Source organism: Haplochromis burtoni, unplaced genomic scaffold (genome assembly GCF_018398535.1).
Source record: "Haplochromis burtoni strain Fernald_Lab_line unplaced genomic scaffold, NCSU_Asbu1 Contig_112, whole genome shotgun sequence".
NCBI lineage: Eukaryota > Metazoa > Chordata > Actinopteri > Cichliformes > Cichlidae > Haplochromis > Haplochromis burtoni.
In genome coordinates, this window is record NW_024582473.1 from 496,206 (window position 1) to 521,666 (window position 25,461).

Genomic DNA, 25,461 nt, shown 5'->3' on the forward strand with positions numbered 1-25,461 from the left:
TTGGAGTTTACTTGGTGCAATACGTGACTGAGAACTGCATTTTTCAGACATTTATAATCAGCACAAGACCTTATTTTTATCCTCAATTTTTCCATTCATCATGTAAACTCTTATATGGATGAATTTGTGAATAAAAGGTTCTGAAAACCAGCCTATAAAAGCCAAAATCTTTACCCAATCATATACAGACCAGATCATATTCAGACTTTTGTTTTTAGATTTTTTTAGTTTCCGTTCTGATGACTCGTGCTTGTGTCTCTGCAGTCCACAGTGTTTCTGCTCTGTTGTGTCAAAACAAGTATTTAGCTTTGATTTAGTAAAGTATAGCTGAAATGTAGAAAAAGGGTAGTGTTTAGAAAAAAGACCTTTTAAATCACTGAATTTCTCAGAAATCAGGGGCTCTGTGGCTACAGCAGCAAAATTAAGCAAAAATTTGTGAATAAAATGTAGTTATTTGGAAGTTGGACTCTTTATGGCTGGAGGTTTCTTCCTGTTAAAAGGGAGTTTTTCCTTCCCACTGTTGCCAAAGTGCATGCTGATAGGGGGTCATATGATTGTTGGGTTCTTCTCTGTATGTAGGGTTAAAAAGCAAATGCAAAAGTGTCTGATGAGTCCTTCTGCCTTACATGCTGGGACATTAAGGGTATTATTGGTCACAGGCTTTCAAGCGCAAGAGAAAAGTAAAAGCTGAGTTCTTTTTATCTTATAACGTCAATAAAATTACATCATCTCGCTGCATCCCCCGCAGGGGTCCATCGACCACTCCTGGATGAACGAGTGCAGCAGCAGGTTGGGTCATTGTAAGGCACTAATGGTAACAAAGCCCAAAGGCTCCCTTGCAGGGTCCTGCAAGCGCTGCAGCCCCAGTCCAGATTAATTCTTCTTACCATAAAATTCCATTTAAGCTCCTGGTACAAGTAACTGTTGTGTTGGCTACACAGGTAGCTAACTGCTGCTGAATGTAAAGATTTAAAGTGGATTGCATGTGGTGGAAATCTGATACATTTGATTCTGACTCTGGTGAAAGGACCTAAAAATCTCGTTTTCCATTTCCCTGTTCTGTTTTTTATTTCTTATTTTGGTTGGGGAATATAGCCTCAGTTGCAGCGTCATTTGCCAATAATCATTATGCAGTAACAGAGGATGAGAAAATAGGATTAATGTTAAGAATATAACTTTATGTAATTATAACTAAAGTGCATTAAAGTTACATAAGCAATCCTGCTCTAAGGAGAATAGCTGGAGCCCATCGTTCTCTGTCCAGCACCACTACTATGAACACAATGCCGTTTCTTCCCTTTGCCTGCAATGCAGGTGTGACTGTTTAGGAATTTTGTGAAGGCTTCTCTTCACAAAAAACGAATTAATAAATACAATTTTTAAATAATACAATGATATAGTTCTAGTTTATTTCAGCCGTTTCTTTCATTAATTCCTGTCTCCCTGTTTGCTTTCCAGAAATATAGAAGGAGCAAAGAGCTGATTTGTAAGAGCTGATTATAGGATATTTCCAAACTTTAAGGGAATGTCAAACTGAATTTTCAGGTCTAAAGCACAGAATCACACGATGTACTGTGGAAACAAAATAAGGTTATAATAAACAGATGTCATAACAGGTAGACTGGGGAAAAATAAAATGATGTCAGTGATTGCACATAGCAAAAGCGTTTGACTGCATTAAAAGAGCCTATTTTGCTGTATACCACTAACACTTTATAATGTGCATTTATTTTACACAGAAATATTCAATATAAATAGTATAAGCTCTCTTGTCCATCTCTCAAAAGAGCTGGCAGTCATTTTAGTTTACACAGTGTTTCAGTTTTGCCACCACATTAACATTAACGTTCAGTATGTTAGCTAGTTATAAAACTGTGATTACTGTGATAGTGCATTTTAGTCTTCTGTCTTCTGATTAAAATGTTACATTAATGTTGCTCACGTGAACTGCTTTGACCTAAAGTATATGGATGTCTCTGCGTGTTTTCTTTCTGCCTCACGCTGTTTCTGTGGGCACTGATAGGTGCGTCCTGGCCATTTGCGAGGGAACAATAGCGTGGTGCTGGTGGGCTGTCAGTGTGGTGTGTGCCTGTCAGTTTAGGTTTGGGCTGTTGTGTGGAGACATTATAAGCTGACAGACAGCCCTAACTCCTCTCTTGGCTGGCTCTGTCTGTCTCTGGGGCTAATAACCACCCTGAGACAATGAAAACTTCAGCCTGTCTCATGGTAGAATGAGATGGCTTGATTGTGTACTGTAGACTGGAATGTTAGCTATTGAGCTGTTGGATGAAACAGCCCGATTGTACACTGGAATGTCAGCTATCGAGCTGCTGGACTTTGTACCAAGTCTTAAAAACTTTTTCTAATACGCCCATGATTCAAAAGGTTGTTTTTTTTTTTTAATCGGTATGTCCTGTTCATGTGAAAATGTACTGTAGACCTGCAGTGTTTCAGTCTTTCAATATGCTAGGCTGGCTTATTTTTATTTATCTAATATTTTTATATTCATATCCGTTAAGATACACTAAACCTATAACATATATAAGTTAAAAAATATATAAATACAGTATCAACCCAGTAGTTCAAAAATACAAAAAATGAAAATAGTCATATACAGTAAGAATATATTATAATTGTACTAGTAATGTATACTAGTAAATTTAATAATATGGTATAAATTTATGGAAATTTTGTGTCATTTGGTTTCTGTACCTTTGTCTCTCATTTCTAAAGAGTTTAAAAGAGCTGTAGAGTTATTTGGAGGAACAGATGCTAAATGCCTTTACTTACAGTGTTAACACAAAGCTGACATTTCCACTTGGATTTAAAAGTGTTTCCATACTTGTGTTATATGATTCAGTGAATTCAGGAACACATTATCAATATTTTCTTTATTTTGCCTTCCCCAAATGATGACTTGCCTTTGTTAGCTGGTCTTTCAAGCATGCATTGGTTGAAGTTGCAGTGTGTTACACTTTGTTGACTGCCCATGGTCCATATCATCATCCTGTTTGAAAGCTACTTTTGTGCTGTTTTGGACTGGCAGTCGTATCCTGCTCCTCATCCAGTGTGAGCTTGGATAGCTGAGACAGAGCGGCTACACTACTTCAATAAGTGGCAGTGAAACGGATATTTATGTATTGTACAGTATTTAAAATTGATTCCAAAGGAAAAGTCCACATGTGCTGAATGCCAAGTGTCTGTTTCTGGTTTTTGCTTTTGTCAGCATCACAAACCTAAATCTGAAGTGCTGTAAACAGCAAATCATCAGCAAATCATCAGGATCTGGTACAATTTTGTTTTTTTTTTGGAAAACTTCTAACGCTCTCATTTATATGTGCACTGACTAAGATGAATTTTTATGTAGTTTTAAATGCACCTACTGACTGCCTTAAAATAGCAGCTTGAAATGTGTTTTGATGTTACACTGATGTGTAAGAGGGAGAATGGCACCTCTTTCATGTTGCTCTTTTGTTGTTGTACTTTGCTTGAGGTTGTCGATTCGCTAGTTTTTAATCATAAGCCAAGTCAGCCCATTTTTACACTGCTAGAGATGTTGATGAAAAGAAAGAACATCTGCTTTACTCAGCTTGGAACGGAATTTTGTGATACTGGCGTTTACTATACATGTTAAACTGCAGATAAGTATGAATGACATTTTTCCTTCTTTTCAGTTTGAAAGAATCCTAGTAATCATATCCTAGTAATATCCTAAAGGTGAACGGTAGAGAGTAAATTGCTATGGACAGTAAACTGATGATTTTGAGTTTGTTGCATGAGCTGTGTTCCAGATACAGCATCCTTGGCCCCTCAACAATCCTGGCCTTTATTGACATGACACCATCACACAGTTGCTGCAAATTTTCTGTAAATCTTCCATATCACCACATCCATGAGGAGCTCTATTGAATAGAGATCTGGTGACTATGGGAGCCATTTGAATTCAGTGACCTCATTGTCCAAAGAACCAGTCTGAGATGATTTGAGCTTTCCGACATGGCACACTATCCTGCTTGAAGCTGCAATTTCAAAAAATGTGCTTGGTACCAAAATACTAATACCACACAGGGCCCTGTGCTTTGTTATTTTAAGCTGGGTTATGTATAGTTGGGTATCTGTTTCAAAAATATATATTAGTTAACTTTCCAAGGTTTCAGGCACAAGAAAAGTAAAACACAGATACACACATACACATTTTTCTTTCAATTCGCTGGGGCATTAAGGTTCAGACTGGGTGAACATCGAAGTGGCTGCTGTAAAGGTGGGAAGCCGACATGGGTCAGTAATCCCTGTCTTAGCTGAGAATCCCAACCATCCAGAGGAGCAATCAGCTGTGGTGATGTGTGGACAAAGCCTTAAGACCAACCTCTCCATCGCAGCGCCAGCCAATGCTCCCCATCTAACGAACGCCTAAGCCCAGCACAAGACAAGCAGACTGGCAGACAGAGACACAGACAGGCCGGGGAGGGGAGATGAGACCTCAGAGCTCTCACTGTGATGATGTACCTACAAGCCAGAACATCTCTGTCAGAAAGGTGCTGCAGCAGAAGACGTCATATACTCTATTAGAAAGTAATGACATGAGATTTAATAACCTATTGAAAGTTAAACACAGGGTTTTCTGCACATAAACATTTAGATGCTAAATATGATGTTGACAGAGCCGCGTGTGTCGCATTACAAAAGAGTGAACAGCTGTGACATTTTTTCACAAGGCCTCTGCGTTCATTAAAGACACGACTTACAACAGTCCTCTCCTGCTTGGTCAAGCTGAACTTGCCGATCTTGCCGTCCGTCCTCCTCCTGCACCTGGCATCCACTCCCGTTTGCACAAATGCCCAGCGGGCGCAGCCCAACATGCATGAGCCTGTGGAAAATTTGCTCATATCACAGTGCACATAGAGCATTATATTGCAGATTTAAACATGCCAGTAACCTCAAGTGCTGTTGGCAGTTTACTGAAGTTAATAAGCTGCAGACCTTTTATAGTACCTGTAATCCTACGACTACACTCAGGTAGAGTTTAAAGGATTTTATTCTAATTTTTTAAAACTGCCATTCCATTGTTTGTTTAATCAGTATCATTAGCAACATTAGGATATATTTAATGCAAGTTGAAGGAATTTAATTGGTAACACATGCGAATCACCATAAGGTAAAGCTGGGCGATAGAACGATAACGATATGTATTGCGAAATAACTTTTTCTCGATAGAAAAATTAAACTATTGCGATAGACCTCACCGCTCTTGTCCTCTTAAAAAAAAGAAAAGAACAGCCAATCCAAATTAACTAGCACAGAGCCGAACCAATCACAGCCGCAGCGTCACGTCACGTGACTTGTTACGTACAGCACAAGTGCCAAGCCGCACATGTGTATTTGTTTGGGAAGCAGCCAACCGCCGTGCCGCCCGGGTAATGGAGGAAATGAGTGTGCCGACTAGAGAAAAATCAACCGAGAGCGTGACCGACGGTTACCGAAGAGAAAACCGATGATGGTTCCAATGCCGGAGAGATTGTCGAACAGAAGAGCCATAGAAGTTCCGTAGTGTGAAGGTATTTCGGCTATTTCAAGTCTGACAAAAAACAGAGTAGCGTGCACTGTAAATTGTGCCGAAAGCAAGTCTGGAAATACAATAAACCAGTGCATGCTCAATCTCTGACTGGAAGCGCTAATTCGTCATTCGGCTTTTGTCAGACTAAAGTAACTGTTAAAACTGTTTGAAAAGCTCAGCTATACAACAAGGAGAGATTGAGAATTTCCTTTTAGTTCTCAGTTTATTTGATATTGACAAAAGTTAGTCAGTTTTGTCTGTTCTTCTGTAAAACAAACTAAGATTTATTTTTAGAATTAATATTTTGTTTCTAAGTGGAATTGATAATTTAGTAGTCTGTTTCGTTTGTTCTATTTTGAAACTTAAACGCTTTAGCGGCTGCCTTTTGTGTTGTTTGCAATATTTGCCTTTATTTATCTGAAAAAGTCTCATGTTCCTTAAGTACATCTACCCTGTTGAACTTATTATGGGAAATAAATATTTAAATAAAAACAAGCTGCTGATTATTTCACATTTTACTTGTGAGCAACGGCCCATTTAAATCTTACAAATATAGTTATTTGGCTTATATCGTGATAGATATCGTTATCGCCTGCCTGAAATGAAAAAAACATATTGTGAAATGAAAAAATCTTATATCGCCCAGCTCTGTAGTTCCACAGCACAATGTGTTTAATACAGATGTGTGTATAACTACATTTTACCTGGTCTGACTACTTGTATTGCAAATGTTTGTTGTGATTAATGCATTGAATTAGAACACTTTCACAAAACCTGCTGCCTACATTACAAACGATGCAATCTGGGAACCCATTATCTGTCACCTGCTGACTTTGCTTCTGGGGACGCTGGACAATATTTCAGGGCTTTTGGTGTGGCAAGCACACGCGTTGCTGGCACTCTCTCACTGTTGGTGAATGCAGAAACATTTTTTAAAGCTAAAAAGTTATCCATTCCCTCTTTTGTACTTCACACAGACTGTTTATGTGGATGCAACATAATCAAAGGTAATTTACAAAATGCTTCTTAGACTACAACACGAATTAAGAAACGTTGAAGTATAAAAGAATCATATGTTCATATGTTGATAGATGGTTATCAAGATTATCAAAACGCAATTCACCTGGCAAAATGTGAAATCCCTGAAATTCAGGGGTGCTGTGCTACCGTCAGCTGTTGTATCCTTTTAGCCGTAAAGCACAGATACAGTGTTTGCTTTGGATGATGATGGGAACATGGAATCTCTGGGCTTTGTGAGGGCTTGGGCTTGTTTAAAGCTCGATGGGATTGAGATCTGGAGACTAGATTAGCACCTTGTGTTTTTTGTTGATTTTTCTCATTCATAAATTAACCAGCAAGTTTCCACTGTGATGGGGTATGTTATCCTAATGGGAGAGCTCACTGCTAAGGGGAATTGCCACTGTAATGACAACATGCTCTGCTCATGCTGGCTACAGAGACATTAGTTGAGGAATGAGGTCTGCAGCAAACTTTAGGTGGGTGATGTATTTGAAAGTGACATCCAGACAAAGGGCCCAAGTTTTCCCAGCAGAACATGGCATTGTAATGAGATAATGCATATCCATTTTGGGGTTTCTGGAGGTCTTGAGCTCGGAGGCTAGAGGCGGGATTCACCCTTATTATGGGCGAACACAGTGCAGGCTCCAGGAAAATATGCAGACTCCACACAGGCCCCACTGAGCCACTGGGTTTGGACCTCCTTACTGTCGGGAAGCAGTGATAATCACTGCACAGTGTAATCCCATGTCAGGTAGTTTTAATCTGATCAGTGTGTGTTTTTAATGTTGACGTTTCGCTTATGGTTTGGCTGTTTAAATCCCGTTTAAAGATGTGGAATCCTCTTATTGGCAAGTTGTATGGGGCAGCTTATTAAATATGCTACAAATTCTTGATCATCCACAAATGATTCCTAAATAACCTTTGGTGCCACCACTGCGATAATAATGCTAAGTGTCTGGTTTTCACTTTAGTGAACTAAAGTGAAAATCACTCATGTCAGCAGGTTAAGAGCAGACAAGTATGAGAGATTTTTGTCCCTTTGGGACCCAAAAGTATGTTTTAATGTCACCACTCTCCAACTCAAGAAACAAAATTACACGCCGCATTTAATTATTGATTGGTTTCAAATGTCACATGAGGCAGAGAGTTTATAACCATCACATGAATGGAAGTTATAAAATGTAAAGTGCTGCTGGCCAAGGATTACGTTCTCATCCTTGTTAATGCCACAGCTCACGATAGAGGACACAAAAAAAACCTGCAGCTACCTGATTATTACTTCCACTGAAATGCCACGTACTCTCAACCAGCTGTGATCACGTCAAGATCAGACAGAGAAATGTCAAGAGCTGCTGGCCAACAAGAAATTTGTATCAACTTTTAAAATGAAGAAGTGTTGGTCACATTTTAATTACCTTAATTTCGTTCTTTGCCTTAATGGTGATTTTACTTGTACACTCCAGCTTACCTCTGAAAGGCTTTGTGAATCGCAATCTTCTTCTTTCCGCATGCATTGCTCAGCAAGCGCTTCAGGGCACTGCGTGTTATGACTACAGCTGTTGTTGTGGAAACCATTTTTTTGTATCTTCTTTAAAAAGTTGTTCAGCCTTTAGCACTGTAGGCAGCAGCCAGAATCCATGTTTTTTTTTTTCCTTTTAAAACAGGGACACAAAGGAGGCAGGGGTATAAAGAGAGGTGGACAGAGGTGGTCACAGACACAGGTTTTCGCTCCAAACGTTGCCCTGAGCCATAGACCTGACCATTTACTGCCCTGAGCTACTACCTATCAGAGCTCCCTGGGGAAAACTGCATCTGACATTTTCTCTGCCCAAAGTGACGCTTTTAAAATCTCACTTTCACAAAAAGTTTGAAATGTGTCACAGTGACCTCTGTGCCACAGAGGATGGTCATGGCAAGAGGTTTGTGGCTTTCTGCAGCTAGTCTGAACCTATTTTCATTATTTCATTTCATTAGGAATTACCTTTATTAATATCTATTTTCTTTTTTTCCCCATTCCCTCTTAAAAGTGGAAAAACTTTAGTTCCTTAAGTTACTTATCTCATACTTTTATCTTCTGTCTCGCTTTTTGTTTCTCTTTGCAGTTTCTTTTTTGTCCACTTTGTTCAAAATTTAATTATTAAATTTTTTCATCCATCCTTAAAACATGTCAGGAAATTTTATACTTTTTTTTTTGAAAGTTCAGTTTAAATACAATTAAAAAATTTTTAGTATCAGTTTACAAAAATGGTGATCTCATGGTGCTTTATATTGTAGGTTAAAAGTCTTTCTGTTGCGAGGAAGAACTCCCTTTTAACAGGAAGAGACCTCTGGCAAAACCAGTATCAGAGAGGGTGAACAGTTGGGATGGAGTGGGGGAAAGGCAATGCTGACCCGCTGTAAAAAGTTACTTTCTTCCTTTGCTATTTCAGCTTTTCCAACTCTGATGTTAAAAGCCCGACCTCACAAGTACTACTGTTGTGTATTGAGTGAGAAAAAACTTAGCTGATCAAAATTAGCAGGCTTATAAGAATAAAAAATAAGAAAGAAAAGTTAAGAAAAGTTGTTTGTACAAAGGGTAACAAAGGCCATTAGATGTTGTTCACAAAGCAACCATGGGAGCCCAAATCTGTCAAGAGACTGATGACCATTTTTCAAGAAATTTAAGAGGAAAAGCTGTTGCTAATGATTGGGTCATAGACTCGGTTCTAATAAATAATTAAAATATTTGTATTTTTTATTTTTTGGAAATGAACATGTTTTAAGCCATTTTTATGTGTTAGTTTCTTTTCCATGTCCCAGTCGCCAGTCTTGGCGACCAGTGACGAGGCCTCCACTCCTGGCCGCCGCCCAGCACACAATGCACTCAACCCCTAAGGCCCCTCCTGCGGGTGGCCTGCAGGAGGATGGGCTCCCATGATACAAGCAGAAGAAATGAGCTTCCTCCGAAGGGTGGCTTGCCTCTCACTTAGAGATAGGGTGAGAAGTTCAGCCATCCGGGAGGGGCTCAGAGTAAAGCCGCTGCTCCTCCACATCGAAAGGAGCCAGTTGAAGTGGTTCGGGCATCTGATAAGGATGCCTCCTAGGCGCCTCCTGGGTGAGGTGTCCTGGTCATGTCCCACCGGGAGGAGGCCCCGGGGCAGACCCAGGACACGCTGGAGAGATTATATCTCTTGGCTGGCCTGGGAACGCCTTGGTGTTCCCCCGGACAAGCTGGAAGAGGTGGCTGGGAGAGGGAGAGGGCTTCTCTGTTTAGGAACTCTGTTTAGCAGTCTACAGATTTTATGTGTTGGAGATGCATTATAGCATGACAGTAAAGTCCAAACTATTTCCAGACCACGGACAGCTATCCGTCTATAAAAGTGAAGGTAATATGCTAACCTGCTCCATAGCCAGTCCACAATGGTAGTGCAGAGCTCGAGGAAAATGACCCAGCAGCCAAACAGTGTAATATAATAGTAACAACCAAAGCTTCACTTTCAACAGGTAAGAGAAGCAGAGCTGTACAGGCTTGAATGTTGTAGAGGAAATGTTGCCCTTTTCTGCAGTAGAATTGTTGCTGCTATCTTTCTGCTGCCTCTCACCAACGTTGCTGCCGGCTCTGTGATAGAATTCAATACATAAAGTCAAACTCAAAAAGATGTCACATAATGAGCAGTGTAGCAAATGAATTTCTAGAGGAACTAAAGAAGTTCATTAATTATCTGGGTTTTTTTTTTTCATGTAGCGTATTTATTTACAAAGGGTAATCTCAGTGTTCCTGGAACAGGCCATGACCTTAAATTTGAATGTCATCTTTTAATTGAATAAACTCAAAAAGGCTTTGTGGCTTCTTATTTTTATTCTATTTTCTCAGCTTGTCTTTTTTTATAATGTTACTGTTTCTTCTTGGGGTTTTTGCTCCCTTTTCGCCCGTTCATTTTCTTCAAACACCTCACTGCTAGGGGTGCAACGATACTCGTATCGATATTGAACCGTTCGATACAGTGCTTTCGGTTCGGTACGCATATGTATCGAACAATACAAAATTTGTAATTTATTTTATCAACTTTCCTTCTGACGATGCTGTCTGTGTTGAGCGCTCAGTGAATCTGCGTTCGACTACTCCGCCTAGGCTGCACTGTCGAGCGCAGATCCACTGAGCGTTCAACACAGACAGCATTGTCAGAAGGAAGAGCGCAGGGCAAGCTAGCAAGACAGAAGTTAAGCTCTCCTTGCAACATGGCAAATTGAACCTCCCCCACCCTCATTCAGATCTGGCGTTTGGAATTATTTTGGTTTTCATGTGACGTATGACCCTGAAGGTAAGCGAGTCATGGACTAAAGTAAAACAGTATGTTGGATGTGCCAGCAATGCTCAATTACATGGGTGGGAACTAGTGTGTTAGCGCAGTTAGCTCGTTAACGTGTTGGCTGTCTAGCCCCACGCACGGGGCGATCAGGGGTAGCTCGTTAAGTGTTGTGTGCATACAAAAATCTTATATGAGCAAACGCGCGTTGCAACTTCTTATCTGGTGCGCGTCTTTTATTTTGACAGCGAATGCGCACATGCGGACCACTTATGTGCACCCGTGTAAATAACATAATGTTCTGCCGGGTGTGTTGTTGGTTTTCTCTCGATTTCTGAGTCGACAAGCGCCTTTGTTACTGGGACCAGTCATTTTAAGAAAGGCCCCCATTAGAACCCATGAGAAATGCAAGAAATGCATTATTGCTCAGTCTGCAATATCTTTCCCAGAACAAACACCAATTGCAAATAACATACTAAAAATAAACCTGAAAAATCTGTTTAGAACAGCGTACTATGTTGCAAAGAGTGAACTACCACTGGCAAAATTTAGCAGTCTTTGCAAACTTCAAAAAGCAAATGGCCTAGATCTTGGTTCCACTTGTCTCTTACCCGTGACTTCAGTGGAAATTTCAAATTCAGGATCTGACACAGACTGATTCATGTCCTACACAGTTCTTACAAGTTCATAGAAATTTCTGTTCAATTAGAACCAAGTATTTGAGTTGATGATTGTAATTTTTATACAATGTTGTAATTTGTTTTTCAACAATTTTTTGATTAATGTTTTGTTTCCTTTACAATATTATACTTTAATGTATAATATTGTAAAGGAAACAAAACAGGAAACAAAACATCAATCAAAAAATTGCTCTCTTTTTTATTCGGGCTACTTAATTTATTTTGGGCTACCAAAAACTGAAGAGTCCCTGCCCGAAGGGCTACCAGGGATTTTGAAATTTTGAGAGCCCTGAGATATATTATTTTTTTTAATTACTTTTGTTTCAGCAACATTAAATTTAAAAACTGTACTTTTGAGTTAAAATATATATTTATAATTTTAATAAATGACAAATTAAAAAGGCATGAACATTTTTTTGTATCGAAAAAATATCGAACCGTGACACCAAAGTATCGAACCGAACCGTGAATTTTTTATATCGTTGCACCCCGACTCACTGCCTAACTGACTGGCATCCCCTCCCAAACACCCAAAAATGTTTTCCTTTTTCTCATGCTCTTATGAGCATGATCAATCAATCAAAGGCATATGCTACATTCCTTTTATGTAAAGCACACAGCATTTACGTGCAATAAAATGTGCATCCAATGTCTTATCGGTTTTCCAGTTTCTTGACATTCTCATCCTAATGTCAGTTCTTTTTTTTTTCTTGCTTTTTCCTTTCTCTGTAATCTCATAGTGTTTGCATTATCTTTCCCTGCTTTGAAGGTCCTTATTTCAGAGAGAATGTCAGAGAAAGAGGGTGGGGGGTAAGATGAAGATGAATAGACAGAGAGGGAGAAGAGGACCAAGAACTCCATCCTTCACTTTCCTCTCTCTCTGCAAAACACTTCACAGGAAATTGCTACAGACGTGCCACTAGACAGAAGGACAGATAGGCAGGCACGCATGCACTCACACGCAAAACCACTCCCTACATCTTTATTGCTTCCCATAGAAGTCAGGAGCGCACCGCTGAATAAAGAGAGACAACGCAAGGCGCTCGGAGAGTGCTCCAAAGCTCTCCTTCCATTCCTTTCTCGTTGCTGACATCTGTCACATTTAGAAGCGAGGAAGTAATGCTAAGTGATGTACTTTCTCTGCATATTCACAAACCGTGACGCGTTGACAAAATGTTTTGTCAACTCGTCACAGCCTCTAAACTCCATTGAGAGAAATGTCTTTTGGCTCTGCTCAAAAGGCCTCAGTGGGGAAGTGAAAGCTCTCACCTGTGAGGGTACCACGCAAACACTCACATGTGAGGGTAAGTAGTTGTTGTGAATACACGTCATCTGTTTCACATCGTGTGGTCCTTTCAGGGAAACGGGTGATAGGCAGCTGGTCAAGCCTTCCAGGTACAGCGTTTCTTGATGGAGACGTTGGATAATTCAGTTTTTATTACAAGATTGTTTTTCATTGTAGTAGGACTCTCACCTTGATATCTCTTGGTGTCTTGGACGAATTCGTGCTGCTGCCGTACACCACACTGATAATTCACACATTTTCTCTGCCTCCAGGCAGCTTCTTTCTTTAGTCAGATACATATCATCCTCAGTAAAATACAACTAGAATATCTTCCCCTTTTATCCCCAGTACTGCTGCTCTAGAGAAAACAATGCTTAGCCTGTGTATTTTTTATAGTTTAGACATTTTATTTCACGCACTTTATCACCTCATGCATGTTTGTGCTGTATGTGCTCTTTACTGGGTGTTGGGGTGATTTGACAGCAGGTTACTGTGAAGGGTGTTGTCAGCTGCACTATCTTTGGACTTCATTTGTCTGTGAGAGCAGGAGGAGGCTGGAAAAATGAGAGACAGCTCAACCCAGTGTTGGCTGTATGTGTGTCTGTGTGTGTGTGACTTTTCCTCTGCATGTATCTTGATTTGTGAACTCGTGGGAGTAATATTATGGATCTTGCGTTAGGTTTGTTAAGTTAGAGAGCAGCTGATAACAATAGGACGCACACACAGATGCACACATCGTGTTCACAGAGTCAGTCCTGGGGGATTTTTGAAAAGCTTTTGGTGGCTGACAGACAGACAACGTCTCTCAACTGGCTCTAATTGGCTGAGAGTTGCAGGAGGGAGACAACTGGACGAATGAAGTGGAGGACGGTGACAGGCAAGACACATCCTCCCTAGTTTTAAAAATTATTTCATGTCAATCTCACTCATGCATCAGTGTGTAATACCAATTAATGACTGCATCTGGCATCTCTCGTCTTTTTGTTTCCACCTTAAACTGACTGTGGAATAATCTTGTTAATATTAAACACAGATCCTTGTCTTCGTAGTGAGGAGCCGGCTTCTTCGAGGTAGCGTGGCATGTGAAGTGAATGAGAGGATGAGAACAGTGTTTCTTTTATCAGGGTGTTTCTCTCAGACAGCACAATCTGACAATTTGTTTTTACTATAAAAATGTTCATATGTTTGGAGGAAGTCGTTTATTAAAAGCCTCCTTTTTGCATCAGCTGATTCATTTTAAATCCAATATTTTAGTTTGGCAGAGACTTGATTTCCTTGTGCGGCACATATTATACGCTTGCTAAACAGACAGTGCCGACTTTTTCTGACAGATTACGTTAAGGCAGGTAACAGTAACAAAAACTACATTTTAAAAGAACTATAATTATAACTGTACACCAACCTTTAATTGTTAAGCAGCAATCCCTAAACACTGACCAATAAGGCCAACATGAAAGTGCCAAAACCTGCACTTCCACTGATGGCAACATGAGGCTGCAAAGCAACACCTGTTGACTGTCTGAAGGTTCTCTGTCATCCAGGTCATCGTAGTCTAAGGAGCTTGGAAAGAAAAGCATCTGGACTTTCACCTCTCACCTGAGAAACTTCTTCAGTTCTAAGAGCAACTGGTGGAGAGTCCCAGATTTTAAGCACTATGTGAGTGTCCCACAAGAGGGTCATGGGCCCCCTATTGATCCTCTACCTAATCACATGAGCCAAGGTGTAAAAATCTGAGTGAAAATGGGTATTGACTGCAATCTCAAAAAGTTGATTTTGTTCATCTGGACGTAGCGTTTTCAGTGGGAGAAGCATTTCATCACTCATCCAAGTGACTTCTTCAGTCTCAGCTGGTTGCAGGTTTCCCTGACCTTATAAACAGTACATTTGTACAATGACTGAAAGGTCAGTTCTGTGATCATTAATATGCATTAATATGCAAATTGTCAAGACCATTGATCATCATTGATCAATGGTCATGAGTCCCATTCACAGAGAGTTGGGGAATGGCAGCAATCACAGCATTGTAAGGTGGTGACAGATGTACCCTTTGGCCCCGTCCTCAGTAGTTCACAGATGTTTTTCCCTTTTCACGTCGTCTCCTTGACTCTCTGCTCAAACCAGCGTTCCTCCCTGTCCAGGATGTGTACATCCTCGTCATTGAAAGAGTGTCCACTGGCCTGCGGGTGTAAATAGACTGCAGCGTACTGGCCTGACGAGGTAGTTCTTCTGTGTTGTGTCATCTACTTTGCCAGAGGTTGTTTGGTTTCCCCGATGTATAAATCCTGGCAATCCTCCTGGCACTTAACAGCGTACACTATGTTACTCTGTTTGTGTCGGGGGAGCCGATCCTTGGGGTGGGCTGATTTTTGGGGCAGCATGTTTTGGGGTTTGAAAGCCACAGGTACACAGTGTTTCATGTGTCTCAGCTGTTTCGATACTCCTGACACATACGGGCTCACTATGGTGGACCGACACATCAAGTTCACCATGGAGGATATATGAAAAATGACAGGCTAGCATTCTTAGACTGTGAGATTTCCTGTGATGGGGATTTCCTGCAATATAAAAATGCTCAAGTTAACCCTGCAGAAAAGACTTTCTAGAGTCCAGGGCAAAAATACAGTTTTGGTCAGTTTGAGCTAATTTCCCCCTTCACAACGACTGTAGCGTGTGACCTTTCAGGCTTAAAATTACACGCGCTGCCAATTCGATTAACTCGTGTGCTTATCAAACCTGCCAGATGTTCACTAGGCCTCACTTCTACTAATTTGAGTCATTGACCTGGACTCTAACATTAAAAAGCCGATCAAAGACAAATGCAAATAAATAATTTGCATTTTTTTAAAATACTTTCCTCTCTGATTGAGGCAATCTGCTTTGAAAAATGTGTCTCCATCACAGCTTCATCACTTTCGGGTTTGAATATTAAGAATACTTTTTAATGTAGCTGCCTGTCTCTTTTCAGTTATGTCTATACACTGTTCCCTGCCCATTACATCACATCTCTGCTGGTGTGTTGTTTTGAAATGACAACACTTTATTCATTTATAAGTATAGGAGAGTGCCTTGTTTCTTATGGATACATGGGCCCCTCTTTGCTGTACTCAGTCCCTCACCTGTCTTGAAATTGTCTACATTCAGCACAAATGTTACTTTTTTCTGTCACTCATCTATCTCAATGGTAAAAATACAGTTTGTACACCTACAACATCTCTGAAGTTAGACCCACCTGCACCATCCGGGTTTAAGCTTTTTAAAGTTTCAGAGCTGCACAGTGAGTAATACATCTTAGTTCATTTAGCTCTACTGTAGTTGCAGCACTTTCAGACATTTATCAAAACTCTAACACATTTATTCAGCTTACTGTCCTCCACCCCCAAGTGTGTGCACGTTATAGCACCTCAGTTGAAACTTGCTGAGTTCACAGCAACACTGTTGGGTGTAAATTGTAACAAAAGAATTCGAATCATAAGCTCTGTTGTATTCTTCCCAATATTTAGATTCAATGTTCTGTGTAGTAAACAAATGTTTGTACGAACTTGAGAGAATTAAAAAAATTCAATTACAGCTACTCAAGCAAAATGTGCTTGCAGTTATATTTAACACGTGGGCTATCAACAATACTGTGATTTAAACTGGCCGTGTTTTATCTGTGTAGGTGGGATGTAATTATGTGTTTCTGAATACGCGAAAACATCAATGTGTTTGCATGCTGATTTTAGCATTTAGCTCAAGCTACAGCTGTGCCTAAGTACGCCCTCATAGTTACTATTGCAGTTTTAAGCTCTTGGACTGAAACATACTCTGTGCCTAAATTGAATTCTGGTGTCAGGTATAGATCCTTCTACCCCCCCAGAGGAAGAGACCAATTCAAACTTGAAAAGGCAAATGCAGACTTTCACTAACAGCACTGGGCAGAACTCCAGAGACAGCTGGACTCTCTGACATGAGATATTTCTCACCTTCATCCCCTTTTGATATAAAGCGGGACACATCAGCTAGCCCAGTGAACATAAATGTCCATTTTATGGACATCAGCACCCCGATTTGAGGCATTAAAATTCACTTTCCACTTCCTGCCATATGGAGATTCCGACATGAAAGCTGTTAGTCTGGCTTTCAAAAGTCTTTAATGCAGAATCCAGAGACTCCCTGAGACAAATAAAGTTTAGACAGACTATGTAATCCAAATGGGATTTTATAGCATAGTTATTAGCAGCAGTCATCAAAGAAGGTTTACAATTACATTCTAGTGTTAGGCAGGATGACGACGGCGCTCATAGCACATCTCATGCCTCTGTCTGTCTTTCATCTTACTTTGAAAGGCTTTAATGCTTCACTTTGCAGTGGGACTTCATTTAAGCTCAATGCTCAGATGCACTTGGGGAATTTTCGCGTTCACAGGTCTCTGCTGTAACATATCCTCTTTACTGTGGAGATGACTGCTGGCTCTAAAGGGCCCTTTATTCTGCAGTTTTCCCACATTTTAATTCTTTAATGTTTTTTGCGACACTTCAACTGTCTGTTGAATTATCTCCTATCAAATGTGATATGTCACAGTGTTCTTTTTTTTTTTTAAATATACAGTATGTGATCCCTATAAATGAGTGATCTTTTTAAAGGCCACTTTGAAATTCAGTCTGTAAAGATAATGTGACAGCACAGCCGAATGGATAATCCAGTGATGTATAAATGATGAATTAGATTAATAGAATTGTGGTTGTAATAACGTGTGCCTGGTCATAAATGTTTAATAAGGTATTTCAAAATGCACAGCACTGACAGAAACCGGTGTCCCCGATGGATTGTTTTTACTCAGGGCTAAAGATCCCCTGTCAGCAAATCAATGGGGGAGATTGAGGCTGTGGCGAGACAGTTTGTTAGGCTGGCTGGCACCGCAGGGCCTGTCTTGTCCTTGGCATGTCTTACTTTGTTTTATTTTGTTTGGTCATTTTATTTCACTGTCAGGGTTTCTTTTCCCTGTTTCAGGAGAAAAGGGAGGGTGGTAAAGGGATTTTACCTAAGCCTCATTGGAACGGAAAAGGCTGAAAATGAGAGCGAGAGGAGAACAAAGGGCATTGAGTGTTCCAAAATTTGCCATTCAAATGATGATAAATCCACAAAACCAAAAGCAGAGCTGTGTTTTAATGTTGTGTCTTTTATTGCAGTTCTAAGAGTGCAAAACTGTTCACACTGAACACATCACATTATAGTCCAAAAAAAAAAACAAACAAAACATAAAACCTACCTTAAGTTCTCCAGTAAATGTCTGAGAGGACCCCATGTACAACTGGAGTATGAAGATTATGCTGCATGGTTTGAATTTTTTGATGCGACTGAAATCTTAGAAGCATTAAAAAAGATTTGGGCCTATAGTGACAAATGCACAAATGTTGGGGACTTGAATCTTTTCAAAAAGACAAAAAGCAAAGGATCGCTTTGTCGACACCTAACAAGCAAATTGTGTTTTTCCTTCCTCCTTTTTCCTTTTGTCCCTCTGTTCTGACTGTATGCCCCATTCTCATTGGTTCTCTTGTTCCCATATGGATTTATAGTCCTGTTAGCTTTGTACTTCGTCCCCTCCAAACTTTGTTTTTCTGGATTTCTGGACATTTTTGTGAATTATGAAAAGCTTGCCTTTTGGTCCGTGTCCCTGCCTTCAGTGTTCTGTGTTTGGGCTTTCATTTTGACATGCACATAACCTGTTAATTGTTTTCTTGACCTTATCAAAGTAGCACTGGCTGCTTGTTGGTAGATTGCAGACTTTAATACAACAAATTGCTTAACACAAGTAGATTATTTTGATTGGCTAGTCCCTTTAAAAAAAATCAGCCTCAATGATGTCACCGTTCACTTTGAGTACTTTTTTTAAACCTTCTAATAATGGGAGTAATCCACATCCCTTGCTGCAGTAGTTTTTAATTTGCCTGCAGTTTCTACTTGATGTGTCCTCTTGTACTCCAGCTGTCATAAACCAGACGCAAAAAGGTCTGAGTCTACTTTAATTGCTACCCTGTCCTAGTAGCAATAAGTTTTACAAGCCGTGGAGGGTGAGTGACTGACTTTCTTCTAGGGGTTGAGCACAGCCTCGAGGTGGTTTCAAACTTTTTGTGAAGTGAATTTTATCTGCGGTTTCATCAAGCTATCAGAAGATTGCCTCCCAGGGTGCAGGAATGAAGTCTCTGGCTGACTGTTGAACCAGACGCAGGAAGAGCAATGCTCATTCTGTGGAGCAGCTGTTTTCCCTCCAGCCCCCTAAGTAAAAACCCAGCACTCCCCAACCCACCCGACCCCAAGCATCTGATTATTGGACTTAAACCATTTTGTCCGCAGTGTCTCACAACAGCAGACAACCATTATGTCCTTTTAGTGTGGCCAAAGTGAGAGCTGTGTCTGCTCATCATTAAGTCCTACTACGAGCCTAGATTTTGTGCTTTAGTTTAAATATTTTTAACACGCATAAATGCTGCCTCATTTGCTGCTACACAGGGTGAGTTAACATCTTCTCATTAATTTTGTATGAAGTTGCTCCCAGCCAGAAGTTTGCACTCAGTCTGAAAATGTCTTTAAACTAAGATCTGCAAACATTCAGCTCGACTGAAGATTGAGCTGTAAAAACACACTACAATTATAACACAGGGACAGATAAAATATTAAATGTCATTCAGCAGTTAGATCAAGTAAATTAACTGTGAATGTGAAAATTTGATTAAAATTGTAGCTGGAATAGAATTGCAACGATAAAGCAGCTCTTATTATAGACGTGAACCAAACAATGATTTAATCATCGAGTTCATAAACACAACACTAAGCAGTAGCATTTTTTTTTTACAATTAATTAATTGTTCAAGAGAAGCTAACAATAAAAATCTATAATAACGAATGTCAGGAAATTGTTGCTTTTTCTTGCAGTAATAAGCAGATTAGTTTTGGTCTTCAGAAAGAAATTCAAATTAAAGTTGCTCTTCAAGAAGATTAGCTGAATGTCCTTCTTGGGCTTTCTGCCTCGTACGTTGTGCACAATGTCCTTTTGTTAATTAGAACTTAGAAAAACAACGAGTGCAACGTGGGAAGAGGAGGAAGCAAGAAAACGTGCCAGGTTTAATCACACTCCGCCTTTCACTGTCAACACTTAACGCTACATATTTTAAATATTGTGATGTGTACATGTTTTAAATGCAAACACCGCAGGATTTTATCATTTGTAAGTAGATATACATTATTTGCATAAATATGATTTTCTAAGTATAAAAAATAAACGTCACTAATATCTGTGTGTATGAAAGAAAGACATGTTTGGGGTTTTTCTTGTATTATGTTTTTTTTGTCGTTGTGGTTAGGGCTGCCACGATTAGTCGACTATCAAAAAAAATTATTCTTTGAAGTTGAAGTTCGGGTTTTGGGATCAGAAAAGGTGTCGAGCTGCACGGAATCATCTGTTTTGCTTTGGATCAGCTGCATCTCTAATGCTGGTTGAGGAAGTGATTTAGGCGATGAGATCTCTTCACTGACTTCTAACAGAGAGTCCAGATCAATATCAAAATCAGTCGACGACTGATTTAATAGTCGACGCGTTGTTTGAATCCCAAAAGACGCAGGAATAAGTAGCAGGATTTAAGAGTGTAATAACGGACTGAAACAGAAGATGGCAGCACTGCATGTACAAGGATGCCAGCTGCCGTTAAACCCCGAAGAAGAAGAAGCAGCTGTGTCCCAGAATTCATAGCGCGGCCCAGCTCAGTTTCCAACAATGGCGGCAGCTAGTTAGTGTTAATATTACTCTTATTATTCTTTCTGGGTCACAAAATAAACGTTTAACATACTTTCAGGCGAGAATGTAGCTGTGTAAACCTCAAATATCTGCTCAGTTTATCAGGACACCACATATTTTCAAAAGCGCTCTGATGTTTTCAGAGACGTCTGTTACCCACTAGCTTGATAGCTAGTCGGGTTCAAGGCTCACTAGAGCCGTGAGAACACCGGACTCCCGGCAAATCGTTTTCAAACCCACCGCCGTCTTTCGCTACTCAGGTTAAACATATATAAGTCACTTAGATAACTTAAAAATGTTATTGTTTGGCTTTTTTTTAGTATTTTATTTGTTCCTGAGTAAATCGGTTTGGCTGAGTTATAGTTTTTACACAGCTGAATAAACGTCAAGCAGACAGCTGATTATCAGAAGTGTGAGATGCTGGAGAATATACTCCGGTGTCCTGTTATATTGTAGATAGCAAGGAGTTTATTAAACTTCACCGAAACAATCTGCAAATTTCATTAAAATGTAATAAACTATCATCTTTTCTTTATTTTTACATTAAACACTTAAAGCTGTAAGCTAATGATAGTTATATAAGAGCAGATGCTGCTGGTGCAAAAAGCTGTACGTTTTACGTCCAATGGATGATGATTAGTCGACTAATCGCAAAAATAATTGGTGACTAGTCGACTATCAAAACTATCATTTGTGGCAGCCCTAGTTGTGGTAATATGTTCAGTATCTCCTGGTTTGTAAGAGAGTGTCTGACTACACCACCACTGCATGTGGAAACATTTCCTCTGGCCATCTGCCTCATAACAAACTGCAGTTTTTGATATCAGACCTGGACTATTTTTGGCCAGTGGAGCAAATGATATTTACTGGTTTCTTTTTTTTCTCCATATGATACAGTGAGAACAATCTGCACTTAGCACCGGTCTATTACAAACCAGCTGGGTCTGCACCTGTGATTTTTAGTTATATTTATGTTATAGTTATATTTAGGCAAGCTGTAAGTGGTAATGTACCTTACTGGGCTGCGCTTCAGTTTACTTCTCCATATAAAAAAAAAAAAAAAATCACATGGAAAAAAAGCTATAAAGAAGTAAAGAACCAGGCAATTTTAATGTTTAGCTGACCGCATGTCTACATGTTGAGTCATTGGTGTATGTAAATGAAGTTAAGGGTGATTGTGTGCTGTCCTGCTGGGATGGACATGCTGGAAATAAGAAACAATGCCACCATGTCCCTCTTCTCTCTTCCTGCACAAACGATGTCCCACCTCATGCGTGCAGGTAGTGCTACATGAGCTCATTACAGCATTACATGTTTCACTTTATTCCCCACCTTTGCGTTTATTGCACCCTCCCTTTATTGCAGCTGCCCACTTTGGCAACTTTTTATCCAAAATGTAAGAAAATGACAATAAACACTGATTAACAAGTTCACCAAAATGTGTCATTTTCTTGATTATTCTGTTAAACTTAATCGCATTGTGGTGAACATCTTTTTTTTACGAACTACCACGTCCAAGGTCGCCTCAATCTCTGCACTCACTCGTAGCCACATCTTCAATTTTAAGCTTTCTATCCAAAGTCAGCGTTGACCTTTTTGAGGCTGAGGACAAATGATTACATACCTTCACTTCCCCTTTGTTAATCCTTTGTTTCTACTCCACAGGGAGCGCCGTTGCGTTTTTACAGCTGCCACTTTTCTATGTTTGCATCTGCAGCTTTTGTGTGTTCGTGCATGTGCGTGTGTGTCCTCTCCTAATTGGGAATTTGTATTCATTAAAAGCCGTGAATGGACGCTAAGATGCAAGTCCACACCTGTTGTTTATGTCAGCAGCGTCTCTGTTGGAGGCGGGTCAAGATTAACAGTGGCCAGCCATCCCCTCTCCTCTATCATCAATAATCACAATCACATCATGAATCTCCAATTATCTCCCAAGCTGCGGGCCCCGGGGCGAGATCCGAGTCTGTCTTCCAGTCTTGAAATAATGAGCAGATTTTTTTTTTTAACGTATTAGCATGCTTCCCACCATATATTTTCATCCTAATTATTTTTTTTCCATTGTATCTGATTAGGTTGGAGAAGAGAGATTAAGTTTTGATCAGGAGACGTGTGTTTGGGCGTGTGGCTTTTTGCATGCATGAGAGAGACAGAGGTGAGATGATCAGTTGTCTAGTTGGTAACAGGAATGCACAGATGACTAACAACAAATAGGGAGATGTACAGTAGCTTGTTAGCTTCACACGCCTACCAGGTAGCAATATGTTGGGAGTTTTATAATGAGGCTGCTTCTTTCATGTGGACCGAAGCTTTAATCCCCAACACATCAGCAGAATGACATATGGTAAACAGTGCATTGTTTGTCACCTTCTTTCTTTGATGCATTTCACTTATTCTCCTCACTTTCTTCTCAAATCAGCTTCTGCTTTCCTTACTTTTTGCTTACATATAATACTTTTCACTCCTTTTTTTTTCTGGATGTTTTACTGTCTCTCTTTTCCTTCCTTATATTTTGTTTTGTATCTTTACCCCTGACCATTTCCTCTTCCTTCCTGCCCTGTTTTTATCAACCTAAAAACTTCTTACCTTAACTTGTTCTTTCTTATTCTTTTGTTGGTTTTCAGATAAAATTGAGATTGTGATTGGCTTTGATTGCTGCTAGAGTGTTTGCTCAGAAGAACATTGTCTTAGAGCCTTGCTTGTTGCTCTTGTATTCAGCCTAAACATATGACTTGGTTTCTTTACAGAAGTTGTACACAGCGCTGTTGCGATTGCTAAATGGTTAAATATTACCTATATATATCACAGGTTCAAAACAGAGTAAATGAAATTAGCCTGTGATTACTTGTTCTTTCTCCCTGTGATAACAATTTAACATTCTGTGCATGCCAGTAGTTATATGAGTATTAACACCTGCTGTCCACAGGTGCCATGTAGTCCTTGAAAGGCCACTTGAGACTTTATTATTGGCTTCCAAGCATATCCAGCTCTCCAGGTAGTCTCCTGCTGGAGGTCTTTTAAAGTTTTTCTTTGGGCATTGGCTGCTTTTTTTTTTTTTTATCATTTTCAGATTAGTATTATTTAAGCTACTTATTCAAGCATAAAAAAGACACCTAACACAAGTGATGAACCAATGTTGTGTCTACACATAACGGGCAGCTTGGCAACGAAACCCATTTTAAATTATATCTTTAGGCACTTTTTTACTAGCAGGCTGTTGCCAACACATCATTTTTTCCCGTAAATATTTTAACGAAACTGTTGGACGAAAGAAGTTGATGCCAAAAAATATCCGCAGCAGTGTCTGAAATGTCCTAAAGGGGAAAAAAATCTAGCAAAGACCTGACACAGGACCTGAGAATGCATGTGACCCTTCAGTTTATCCATCTACTGTTTGCTGAAGCTTCATGAGAGTGGTCTCAGTGGAAGGGTAGCATACAAGAAGCCATTCCTAAGGAAGGGAAACACAAGTCATTGTCAGTGTGTACAGAGGAGGTCGGGTCAGGAGGAGAGAGGTTCAACAGTAAGTGTCTACACTGTAAAACAGTGAAAGTTCTGCTGTGGTTTGGAACTGTGTTTGGGGATTTTGTCAGATTTAATGGAACTATGAATGCAAAAATGTGCTCTTATATATTGATCCATCATGCAGTACCATCTGGAAAGCATCTAATTGGCAACAGCTTAATTTTTCAATATGACAACGATAGAAAAACACACATCAGTCATGGATTGGCCCAAAGTCATTTATGTAAAGTATACACTAAATCTGTCCTCACAGTACTTTTCCCCTATATCTCGAGAAATTTAACTTAAAAATAGTCATCATTTCATTTTTGTTGGCTTAAATAATTTGTTCACTTTTCATACCCTGTCACACGCAGACATTATGTCTTCCTCTATGCTGTCGACTGTCTGTGCTCTCCCATTTTCTGTCTCCATTTCTTCCACAGATTTCTCTCTTCCATGTTATTCCTGTCATTCCACCGTTGTTTAACAGTTATCAGTCGGATATTGGATGATAAGGTGTAATCAGGGCCATCATCTCAACCTCAGTGGCTGTGTCATGCGGGTTGGCATTTACTGCGTGACAGCAGCTTGACACCAGTTCACATCCCTCTTCATTAGTGACGCTGGAGCCATTTATATTTTGCGCCAATCAGCCTCCGTGTAATCAGTTGTGTTCAACACACCAATCTAGCCCCATGACAAGATAATTACCATGGGTTCCTCAGGGAGACAGGTAGTACGGAGGACCCGGGAACTCAAGTACAAGTTGTAGCAGCAGTCGCATCTTTAGAGAGCAGTGTCATTTCCATCAAGTTAATCAGGGATTTTTAGTGGCTGTTTTTAGGAATGCGTAGGTGGAAATGTTTTCAGTGGTGGTCAGTGTAGAAAGTGCACTTGGCAATCTGCAAGAGTGTTCGTAATATGCATAAGAGTGCCCATAAATAATGAGACTAACATGTAGTTTACGGAGTAATTACTTTTATAGAAACCGGCTACTGGCCCCGCTATTTATTTCGGTTAACTTGGGACCTAATTTAATCTGACAGGGTTAAGGGGCCAGAGTAATGAAGCCCTAGTAAGTTTGGTTATAATTTAAGTATTTTAAAATATATACAACGTAACCATATTCCCAAAAAGCTTTTGACAGAGGCACTCGGAAATGGGCAGTAATCCTGTGCTGTTTTGACACATAATAACAGGGAGGAAGATGGTGCAGGTGTGGTGGTAAATTGCCCAAACTCCTAGTAATGGTTGCGTCTGCACCATCAGCACATTCTGCTAACAGTGCTGACGCCTCCCAACTGACTAACTTGTAACAGGTACGGCATCAGTTGAGGATTTCCTATTGAGGTTTCAACCTA

General features: G+C 39.9%; 1 protein-coding gene across 1 annotated transcript in view; it reads left to right on the plus strand.

The window, feature by feature from the left end:
• The window catches only part of spon1b (spondin 1b), a 112,808-nt gene that overhangs the window by 37,231 nt on the left and 50,116 nt on the right, over positions 1-25,461 (plus strand). The window lies entirely within an intron of this gene.